The sequence below is a fragment of the Uranotaenia lowii genome, chromosome 3 (assembly GCF_029784155.1).
Source record: "Uranotaenia lowii strain MFRU-FL chromosome 3, ASM2978415v1, whole genome shotgun sequence".
Lineage (NCBI taxonomy): Eukaryota > Metazoa > Arthropoda > Insecta > Diptera > Culicidae > Uranotaenia > Uranotaenia lowii.
Window position 1 is genome coordinate 240239449 of NC_073693.1, and position 12567 is coordinate 240252015.

Below are 12567 nucleotides of genomic sequence, written 5' to 3' on the forward strand. Positions count from 1 at the left end.
TGGGCCACTCTAAATATATCAGATGTGTGTTGAGATAAAAATCTTAATCCAGCTGTCATTGTCGTCGCTTCTTTTATTTATCACGTTAAAAAAAGTTTAAAAAATTACCTAAATAACTAAACAAGCACCCGCAGATTGCATCGATCAGGAGCCTAAAGTTCATAACAAAAACATGCTCTTAAGCTTATGATCTTTGTTTTGTCATGTTCTTTCGAGTGTAATACGAATTTTTGATAAAACATCAATAAGTCACACAAACGCAACCAATTTGCAAATCATTGCTTGTAGGGAATCGTGGGCCACACATCTTGGGTTACCTATAATTTAAGGTTTTTATACACATTCAGAACTTAAAATACGTTTTCCCTATCTGTAGGGGAGAGTGGGGATACTTGATCCCCTTTTCTTATTTTCGCCACATCTTTTTGGAAAAATTTAGCATCTCGCCGTCTTTGACATTTTCTGACAGCTTGTAACTTCAAATTTCTATGCTCCAAAAATTAGAACGATACTTGAACCCGTTGATGAACTAGAAGCATTTTCGTGGGAGTAAAAGAATTGCGATTTTTCTGAAGTTAGGGGAGACTTGATCCCCTATTGAAGGAGACTTGATCTTTTATTCAGGAAGTCCTAATCCTTGTGTAAAAATCTAACAAAACCCCAAGATATAATGTTAATTGACTATTTTGTTCATGTTTGTTCTCATTTCACAATTTATAGCAGACATAAGAAGAAAATTCTATAACTTTGTCTCAACGCTAATGACATTGCATACTTAAAGGCGCTATTTTCATAATTAAGGGAAAATTTATTATTTTTGCTTTTTTCTTCAGACAAATGTTTGATAAATATTAGTTTTTGAATAAATATTAGTAATTTCGTAATCAGCAATCATAACGATCAGTTCAGAAGAAGAATATGCCGTTTGGAAGGGGGATCAATTGTACCCATAATCAACATTTTAGAAAACTTTTTCTGAAAAAAGTTGAGAGTTTTCCATGGCTTTGAAAATATGGCATTATGAATTTCATTTTACGCTCGAACGATTGATACATTAGAACAAATATTTTTTTCATAATTTTCCCATGTAAAGAACATTTTAAAGTGATAAAAAAAGATCTTCAAGTTACATTTTGTGAAATTTTTCAAACAAAGTTTGTTAAAATTTTTTAAACTACAAGCGTTGTTATTTTGCTCATTTTGGCACATTTTTCTAGAACATTTTATCTTTGTAAGACATTCCAGTTTCGAGATATAGCTAAGGAATCAAGTATCCCCAGGGATCAAGTATCCTCATTCTCCCCTAAAGTTTTCTTATGCAAAATGAATAGTTACGAAAAATATTTTGTCCATCCTATATGAGGAAATTACTTTAAAATAATGACATGAATTTTGAAATTAAAGTTCTGGGTCAACTTATAAGCTTTGCGTGTTATCCGGTCAATTTGTATTTAGTGGCCCACAAATTTCCACCATTTTTCAAAATCCAAAAAACATTGCTATTTTAAAAACAGTCGAAACTTGGGGAAAATAACTTATTGAAAATTTAAAAAAAAAACTGCCTGAAAACCATACCATTTTTTATTTTCATTTTATCTTTTATAATAAAGAACTTATGGAACAAAAAGAAAAAGTGGCCCATGATTCCCTACCCTCCCATATTTTTCTTCTGAATGAATCGCGATCATTGATTATTACGGAATAACTAATATTTGTCCAATAGTTATTGTTTATTCAGTAATTATCTGTTAAATAGGACTCAAGCATTTTATCCAAAAACTAGAAAATTGCGCCTTAAAGTATGCAATGACTATTGGGTAGTAGACAAACTTTTAGAATTCCTTTCCCTGATACTTATGAGAACTAATATTGCAAAAAAAATCAACGTACCTTTTATGTTTGGATTTTGCTAGATCTCATCCAAGGCCTTGACCCTTGCAAGTGTCAGGGCATCACGAATTAAGGATCTAGTCTCCTTGAGTAAAGGATGTCTCCTGTCACTTAAAAAATATCACCTTTTTTTTCGTCGCACGGAAATGCTTCTAGTTCATATACGGGTTCATGTTTCATCAGTGTTCATATATCGTTCTAACTTTTAAAGCATATAATCTTGAAAAAAACACGCCTGTCAGAAAATGCAAAAGACGGCAATTTGCTGCATTTTTTTCCAATAGTATCGGTTTTCTCAAACAGCTGTGTATGGGACAAGCTTTTGCTTCCCTATTCAAAATTCTGAAAACTCATTGAGGGCTCAAAATGCGATAATCCTCGCGCCATAAGCTAAACAGAGCAGCATCGAGCTCACGCATCAAGGTAGGTAACCTACCGATCTCTAATTGGTTTACATTAGCAGCAACTTGAAGACCGCATCGAATACGATTTGCCATCATCATCGAATCGTTCTGATGAAATTTGTTTGTTATCCTAATTTCATCGACTAATTGGATTAACGCTACGCGGAACTGAGCAGAGAAGCGATATCTATTTATCGGGAATAAAGTGGTCGGTCGCACCTCAAACGATCCGACTTTCTCATAACACACCACACGTCCTTGTTTTCGTTTGCATCATCGTGTATGAGTTTTTTTTCTGTCTGTTTCACTGTTTGCCCAATTCCAAGCAGTAAGAATGATTTTGAGCGTTTCCTTCCTTTTTCGAAAGGGTCCTTTCCTTAGTGCCAAGCCACTTGAAGCCTTTTTTTTCTTGTTTTTTCTTCGATCAATAGGAAAACTTGAAAGAAAGTGTGAATCAACTTTTTTCCATTCCTAGACGAACAAGGATATTGCTCTTCTAAAGAGCCTATAGCTCGACAACAGCTTGCCCATGAATAGAATTGTGGAGATCTAGTTTTAATTTGTTGGCTCATGGTTAGGTGCGGACTGTTAAGCACTCAAAGAAGGTACCCAACAGCGATTTTGGAAGGAGCTCACTGTGACGTTAACAAGTTTCGAATTCTTAAGGTTTTTAGACAAACATACTCCAGTTCGGTCTCTGGATTTGCCTTCAGCTTCCAACGAACAAAATTCTTACGGTTTGTGCGGACAAACCCAGAAGATCGCAGCTGGAAGTTAACAATCCGTACACTCTCTCTGAGGGGGGGGGGGATTTTGTCGTCCCTGCAAAGAATAGTGTAGATGACGAATTCGGGTTTGTGAAGTGCAATAAAACTGATGAAGTGGTCCTTGAAATGTACAGAAACTTGGCGAAGGTAACTTCACAAATTTTACGATGGATTGTTCCCGATGGTTCATGTCATCGATTGAAAAGGCCCACAGTTTTGCGATTGAGTAGTTCCTGTTTTGATTGCCATTCCATTGCGTCATTTGTTCCCAAACTATACTTTCGGCAAGAAACTGTCACCCTACTGCTGGTAGCTAGGACACAGAAAAGAATTTCAAGGGTTGTAAATCACCGTCAATCCCAAAGTTTGCTGCACAAAGAGTTAACCGTAGGTGAAATTTATGAACCCAACGTTGGACAATGACTTCTAAGGTCCCAAAGCACCGATCCATCTAGTGGAAATATATACGGCTTTCAAGAACCTAATTGAGATTTTAATACACCACCCAACTTTCGACGAAGTCCCACGTTTTTTCTAACCAAACGAAAAAAAAATCCTTTCACAACATTCTTTCAAAGACGTTTGCCAGCAGAAGAAAAACCCACTTCCCGTGTGCCATTTGAAGCTTATTAGCAGGCCATTAAATCCCACAAGCCAATTGTACCGAACCCTATGGAAGGATGCAAGCCAACCCACAGACCGGTCGACTGGCAAAAGGAAAGCTTCCATTCTTGGATTTTTTTTTTTCGTTTTCAAGAAACGAAGACGTACAAAATACCCACAGAAGGTTCGGTTAAGATTTGGCAAGTGAAACGGTCAACTTCCTGTTTAAGATCATTCGTTTTTTGTAAGTCATCAGCAGAAAAGAAATGCAACAGGATATGAGGATTTCATTCCATTTCTCTGCTGTATTTAATAGACCAGATGAATATGTTGGAAATGAGATTTGCAAACGTCAACAGCCATGACACTGATCCCTATTCACCTGTCCGGATGGTTTCAAGATTAAGATGAATCTCCAATGAGGGTTGTCTTCGCAATTGATATGTATATTTCAAAATTCTATGCGTGGATGATCCATTTTTCTACTTTTAGAATTTTACGTTAGGTTCTCGGAAATTGAATCGAAAGGACATCCCAATTCAGCAAGTTACCAATTTCATTCAAAAACGAAGTTGGTTTGTAGTTCTTTGCAGTTATGACACCACTTTATTATATGAGAGGTGCAGCTGGAGTTTCAAATTGCAACACAATGATAACTTAAAATTATTTTGTGAATCTTGATCTATAAATTTGTGTTAAAGATCTGATAATTTTAATCCGTTCTAAAACAGGAGGGTCTCAAATTAATTGTATGCAATGAATTTAACTTATAAAATATGGTTGATTTCGCTTGACATGTTATAGATTTATGCAAAAAAAAAACTGATAAGAGAGCCCTCCTGTCCTTCCTTTCACCCCCTGCTGAATGGAGGTCGTGATCTTTAATAATCATACCCATTTTTTTATCGTTCGCAAAAATCCTCTTATATCAAATATAGTTCCTTTGGTTAATAAGTTTTTAAGCTTTACAACAAATTTTATATGGAGCTCCCTCCTTTCTTCCCCTCTCTACACTGTGAAGCATAAGGGTCTATAACAATCATAGAAATATATCTCGTAACCAAATACCATTCCATGCCATATTTGTTTCCATTTGTTGGCTTCGTTAGCATAAATTGAGAACTTATGCTAACAAAATTGTATCGGGCTCACTTCCCTCCTCCTATGTACCTACTCACAGAAAGAAGGATGGTGTGTCAGATAATCATAGAATCATACCAAAATGATTTTCCATGTTAATTTTTGTCCTTTTCTCGGATTTTGTAAAAAAAAAAGTTAAATGTAAGCTTTCCTGTTCCCTTCCTATATTCCCAATTCTATCATCCCACTGCGAGAAAGGAATTGTTTAACATAGAAAAATTTCTCGTATTGATATACCATCCCATACAAAATTTGGTTTTATTTGCGTTGTAAATTCTTGAGTTATGCATAGACTTGAAAGGAAGTAACATCCCTTCTTCCGTTCTCCCCATTGAATGGAGAGGAGAGCTTAATATTCATGAAGTATTTTTCGTACTCATATACTTTTTGATGTCAAATTAATATTTCCGCTGAAAAAAAGGCGGGGCTTCAATTTATAATAGAAACATTTTTCGTATCTAAATACCCTCACATGTCAAATATGGTTCATTTGGCTCGATCAGCTCTACAATTATGCTGAAAATTGTGAAGGAGAACTCTCCTCCCCTTTCCATCCACCTCTTTGAAGGAGTGAGGGGTACGAAATATTCATAGAAGCATTTCTCGTGCCCAAATATCGTTCCATGCCACATTTGGTTCCATTTGCTGTTATAGTTCTTGAGTTATGCAGTAAAAATTGTATGAAACTCCTCTCTCCTCTCTTCCCTCTCCCCGCTGGAAGAAGGAAGGGGTCTCAAACAATCATTAGAACATGTCACGTTCCCAAATTCCCACCCAAGCCAAATTTGGTTCCATTTGCTTAATTAATTTCTGAGCTATGTAAAAAATTATAAAAGAGGCCCCTCCCCTCTTTACATCTCCCTACAGGAAAGAGGGAGGGGTCTCAAATAATCACAGAAATAGTTTTTGTATCCAAATACCCGCCCATGCCAAATTTGGTTCCATTTGCTTAATAAGTTTTTGAGTTATGTAAAAAATTATAAAAGAGGCCCCCTCCCCCCTTTATATCTCCCTACTGAAAAGAGGGTGGGGTCTCAAATAATCATAAAAATATTTTTCGTATCCAAATACCTTCCCGTGCCAAATTTGGTTCCAATATCTTGATTAGTATTCGAATTATATGAAAAATTGTAAGGTAACCCCCCTCCCCCCTTCCTATCACCCCATTGAGAGGAGGGAGGGGTACCTTATATTCATAGAAATATTCCTCGTTCCCAAATACCACCTCATGCCAAATTTGATACCATTTGCTTGATGCGTTCTCGAGTTATGCAAAAAATTGTCTTTTGTTTGGGAGGCCCCTCCCCCCCCCTTCATGAGAGAGGAAGGGGTCTCAAACCACAATAGGAACCTTCCCCTGCCTCCAATACCCCTACCTGCCAAGTTTCACGCAAATCGGTTCAGTAGTTTCCGAGTCTATAGGGAACAGACAGACAGACAGACAGACAGACAGAAATTCATTTATATATATATAGATTGAAAAAAATAAAATATTTCATGAAACATTAATAACTAACTATTCAAAGCTAAGGATTTTGAGGCTTTTTAAGAGTGTTTTCTTGTTTCTTATTCTTTGATACGACGAGAAACATGAAATCAACCACTACTGTTTTAAAAACAGAGTCAGAAAACTGAATATTTTCATATGAGACCGATTTCGATTTCGTATCGATCGTTGTTGAATTGAAATAGGTATGTTTTTAATCACATGAAAAACCAAAAAACTGGCTCACAGATTGCTCCAGTACTTTATCTTGTTTGTTGTAGGAAATTTATTGTTCATCACAAAGAATATGCCAATTTTTATACAAATTTTCTGAATTGATTTGAAATATTTTAGAAGATATGTCCTACGAGTAAATATGACGCTTTGTAAAAGGAGGAGTAAGCTTTGATTTGATCGCAGTGCACGCGTTTTTTTATCTCGTCCGTTAAAATTTTTAGAAAATGAAGTGTTTCTGGTGAAATGATGTTGAGATTTAAAGAAATAATCTTACACGAATGTTGATAACAGATGTGAATGATGTGCATTGAAGTGAACAAATCTAAACCTGGGTCGGATACGCTGGATGGAGTGCTAGGTGGTGAAGCCAACGGTGTTTGAGAACGGAAGGGGTATTTTTCAAGGTGGCCGAAATCACATAAAAATCTGTAATTTCACAGAATTTTGAGCAAATTTTCATCACAGAATCTGTGACACAGATCACAGAGTTTTGAAATATTCACAGATTTCACAGAATTTTTGAATTTTGAACGAATTCCAAAATTTTAAATTTTTTGGACTATAAAAATTTATATTTCTTGCTTTTAATAAGAAAAGTATGATACGATTTCTAACGTTGATTGATTTTCCTTAACTAAAATGTAAAAAAGACACAATTTGTCATGTACAATGAGCGAAATAAAAATCACCAAAATTTTCTTCTTCAATTTGTTTAGAATTGTTTAGCGGATAAATTAAGCGTAAGCTTACTTTTTTTGGACATAGCAATTGACGTTGAGGACCAAAAATATGAAAAAAGGTGCGAAATAAGAATAGTACCATTTGTGGTTTTTTTTACCAAATCATGATTATTTTTAAAAATTTACTGTGTAAAAATGAATTATAATGCTTGTACGAATTATTTGAATAGATAACTTCATTTTATGGAGTCATCTAGAATTCCAAAGGTTTTAAAATGGGGTTTTAAAAGCAAATTTATGCTTGATTTATCCGTTAAACAATTCTAAACAAATTGTAGAAGAACATTTTTGTGATTTTCAATCATCCATTTTTGAACAAGCAAATCACATAGTGGTACTATTCTTATTTCGCTCACTGTATTTTCAATGAAAATGAAGGAAATAATATCACAGAAAACCGTCACAGATTTTTTTTTTCCCAGAGATGGGTCTTGACTCAAACATTCAGTCAGCGAAACTTTTTTGTAGGGAAATTACCCTACCATCACAGAATTTTTGGGTCAAATCACAGAAATTCAGATTTTTTTTTCTCAAAAACACAGATTTTTTTTCGGCAACCTTGGTATTTTTGTGTCGCAGTCTCTTGCTCCTTTTCGTGGTTCCGGTTGTCCTAGAAGAAGTTTTCTAGTTCTAGTGTGTCGCATATCGTTACAATATTGTGAATATTAGGGGAAAGTCGGGTAAGACGGACACTTTCAATATTTCGAAATTTACAATGTTTGGCACAAATCTAATGATGGGAATATGTTCGTCTAAGTGTATCAACACTTTCGAGACCTTTTGTTTATTTATAGCAAGCAAGGTTCCATAAAAGTAAACAAAACAAACAAAAATCTCGAGGATCCATTATCTGATGTAATTTTCTCTCCTCATATAATTGTTCATAACTCGCAAAATTTTCCTAATTTTCAACCGTTTTGAACGGTAGAGTGTTTATTAGGCTTCTTTTAAACAATCTGGAGGAAAATCAGCGATATTCGGCCAAAGGGCTTGAACAACAAACGTTTTGAAAAAAAAGTTGCTAAGACGGGTAAGACGGACATCTTAAGGTCGGGTAAAACGGACACATAAGTTTCTCCTCTAAATGCCTTCAGAAGACCTTGGCAAGAGCAATTGTCGGTCGAAAAGCACTCACCATCTCAAATAGGTCATAAAAATTGTAAAAACAGCATCTGCGGTGAAGAAAGCGCCTATAAAATTCGGAATTCCGAAACCAGTTTTGATGAAGGAAAATACTAATTAATTAATTCGATAACAAACAACCTAAACTGCCCATCTTCACGAAAACTGCGATGAAAAAAGCTATATCTGATTTTCTATTGCGATTCTACCTTAGGGTGTCCGTCTTACCCGACTTTCCCCTATATGTAAATATTAACAACGGTAACAAATAAAAGTTGGAAACTTGTGATAGCCGTGAAAGGGAATACGAAAAATCATATAATGGCATAACAGCAAGGCCGTGCAAAAATGGGTATTTATTAAGAAGTGTAAATAAATAAAAACAATGTTTTAAACGAACCATTTTTTTTAATCGTTTATGTTATTACAAATGTTAAGCCTATTTGAAATATTCCTATTATCTCGTGGTTTTTTGTTCTTCTAAATGCTCAGCAAAAAAGGTTTTAATAATTTACACAGGGCCACAAAATGTACATTATTCTGAGGTGCAATGAATTTAGAAGATAATTTCGACTAACATGGGAGATTTTAATGCGCAGTGTTAACTAACTTTGTATTTGCTTTGTGCTTTCAATATTAACAACTTAACTTTGAATTCCTATTTTTTTAATTTTTTATCAGTTTTTGATCATTCATGGAATTACCCATTTCCCAACATTTCCTTGTCAGTATAATTGAACATGAAGTTATTATTTTGAGCTTAAAAATGAACTTTTTAAGCCTTTCATTTTGATAACTGGAGGATTTTATTTATAAAGGTTAAATCTCTGGCTTCTTCAACTGGAACTTTTGAAATAATAATAAATACTTCTTTTTATCAAATTAAATTAAACCATCAACCATTGAATAAATTTTAAAAAGTTCGAATGGAATTTTTTCAGTAATCGGAAATTCATATTTAGAATCGCGATTATATAGTTTTTGTACAAAATAAAAAAAAATACTGCGGAATTTTTCAATAAACCATCTGGTTGAAAATGAGGAAAAAAATTAACAACTAATCATGGTAAGCTTTGTACAAGATTGGACGATTATCTTAGAAATCAGATTTTTTTAAACTCTGTAGTTTGGAAACGTTTATTTTAAATTTGCTAGGGAATTTCTTTGAAACAAATTTCTAGTTCAGAATAAAGATCATCATTTTGAAAACAATTATCAATGACTTACCGAAAATTTATAACTTTCATTGTAATATGTTTCGAAAATTTTTATCAGTCGTTTTTTTTCCTAGTTTGTGTGGTAATAATGAGTGAGAAACGGTGTTGGAAATCCCTTTCCTTTTTTATGGTTTAGTTTTGGTATTGTTATATTTTTATCTAAATTTGAATTTCGAAAACCAGCTTCCCCCCCCCCCCCCCCCCCTCAGCACGGGTCCTTCGAACGGGCCTGCATAACAGGTGTTGCAAATTTTCAATCAGTGCCTTAGAGACGATGCATTTTTTCAAACTTGTGTCTTTTTTTTTGTAAACATCTATCAAAAAAAGATCAATTCGTGTGAATAGGCACCGTAAAATGGGGAGAATCGAAACAGATTTCGGACTAGTTTCGTAATATTTCTGTCAAATTCAGTTCTTTCAACTCACAATTTGGTGTATTTTGTTGACCTTAACAAAACTCACTAAAAAAAATACAAATAATGAATCAATGTATTGTTCTACGTTTGCCGGTATCTTTTTGTTTTTTTCAATCCCTATAATCACCGTTTTTCATTACTTGCTCAAAATCAAACAAATGTTTATGAGAGTGAGAGTTGAAAGGGTTGAGAATCTTAAAATGCCAAAATGTGAGAAATAACGTCAACTTTCCAATTGACTTTTCAAACTTTTTCTACTTTGACTGGAATGGCTTTGGCGGTTGATTGATTGAAAGTACGTATTTTAAACCACATTTTTACATTTTTCGTGGCTTAAATCTTCTGTTGTTGTTTTTTTTTAATATTTCCTAACAGCTTTTAACTTCAACTTACTTAGGCATTAAGTGATTTTTTTGAGTAATTAACAACTGATTTACAGCCTTTTTTCTGAAGCATGTTTTTTTTCTTCGGTTTTGAATAACATTGATAAAAATTATTGTAGCGCAATTTTGTCTGAGAATCATATATATCATCGGATGAGAAACAAGAATGTTAGAGCAGAAAAGATGCTTGTCGTCATTTGACCTCTCGCGGTATAAATAGATATCTGTACCACATTCGTTAACCGAAAACAACAAAACTTAGAAAAATATAAATATGAAAAAATATTTGCGGAAATATAAATAGTCCTCTAGTTAAATTTGCGATAAAAATATATTAGACGTAATCATAATTTGAAGCTCAAAAACTGTCATCATCTCTCACGACCAATTTTCCAGTCCGACCTTCAGTCGAATAAACTATTTGTTTTCTTTGTATTTAGAAACTAACTGTTAAATTTTTATGTGAATGCACTGAATTTTATTTTGAAGAATATCTATTATTTTTGTTTCGGTTATAGTCGTTTTAACATTTTTATGTCATTCGCGACTTATATCATCGATGCAGTTGGCGGACAGTCATTGAAAAATTATCCGGTACCACTGTGATCAATGGGCTTGAACTTACGGACATCGGCTCAGGAAGCAACTGACTTGCCAACATAGCTATATCACAATAGACTGAGTCGAGTTGGGGTCATTTTTGAATTTCTCACACCCTGGGGTCTTAAAAGCTTCGTCTTGGTCCAAAACTCATCCATGATTTTTTGTAGAATTTTAAAGTAACGTTTACATGAGTAAAATTAAACTTTAAGGTTTGTATGGGAAAATTGAATATTTTGTACTGAAAAATCAACATCTTTTTTGTTTCTTCTGTGGAACCGGGCCAGCTGATGGTTTTTGTGCCAATTTATAAAATTCCCAAAGAAAATTTTCCGCTGAACAACTTTGTCCAAGACCGTAACTTCGTATCTTATTAGAAAAAAAAAGTTATTAGCTGTTTAACAGGGTATGTCTTTTCGCAATGATAAACCATAAATTCAATTGACATCACTGCACTGTTCGAGCCTCGCGATGTATTGCATGAAAAGTAGTATTTAATGCAATAAGGTATTTCCCGACTTGTCAACAGAACAGCTGATTTCTCATGTTTACAATTTTCGGCAGCTGGTGGTAGGGTAAAAATAACAACAACACTACGTATGTTCAATGGTCGGATAGTAACGAAACCAAATTGGCGATGCAAAAGTAATGGTTATGCAAAATTCTTAATTTTTTAAACTACCTTAAACTAAATAATTGTAGACATGAAATACTTTGAAGGTAATGTTGATGTTATGTAATGTTAATTTGAAAAAATAATTTCTTTTGAAGAAATAATTGAACAGTGCTAATCTCCCAAGTTCAAAATGGCGACCAGTAGGTGTTTACCTTTTTCAAAACAAAAACAAAAAGCCCTACCACCATCTGTCTCAGGAAATGCTCTATACCTCGCGAGGCACCCTGCAGCGATGTCAATTGAATTTATTGTTAATCAATGCGAAAAGACATATCCCCCCCCTTTTCAACATTTAATATCTTTTTTGTCTGATGAGATACGAAGATACGATCTTTGACAAAGATGTTCAACGGAAAATTTTCTTTGGGAATTTTATAAATTGGTACAAAAACCATCAGCTGGTTCGGTTCCACAAAAGAAACAAAAAAGATGTTGATTTTTCAGTACAAAATATTTAATTTTCCCATACAAACCTTAAAGTTCAAATTTACTCATGTAAACGTTACTTTAAAATTCTACAAAAAATCATGGATGAGTTTTGGACCAAGACGAAGCTTTTAAGACCCCAGGGGTTGAGAAATTCAAAAATGACCCCAAATCGACTCAGTCTAATATCACAAGCCTCGACTTTGAAGACTTCCAACGGATTCAAATGTAATTACGTTTAAAAATAGAGCGTTATTTATGTAGTTCAATGAAACAAAAAATTTGATTTATTTAGTAGGTTTTCAAAAACAGTTAAAACATTTGCTAGAATTAGCTAACGAGTTCCGGATTTTTTTTTCAATCACCCTTCATCCGGTTGACGAATTGACGCAATTTGTCAAATTAACGTTTAATTTCTGCTACCAACAAAAAAAAACCTTCAACTGCAAAACCACTCACG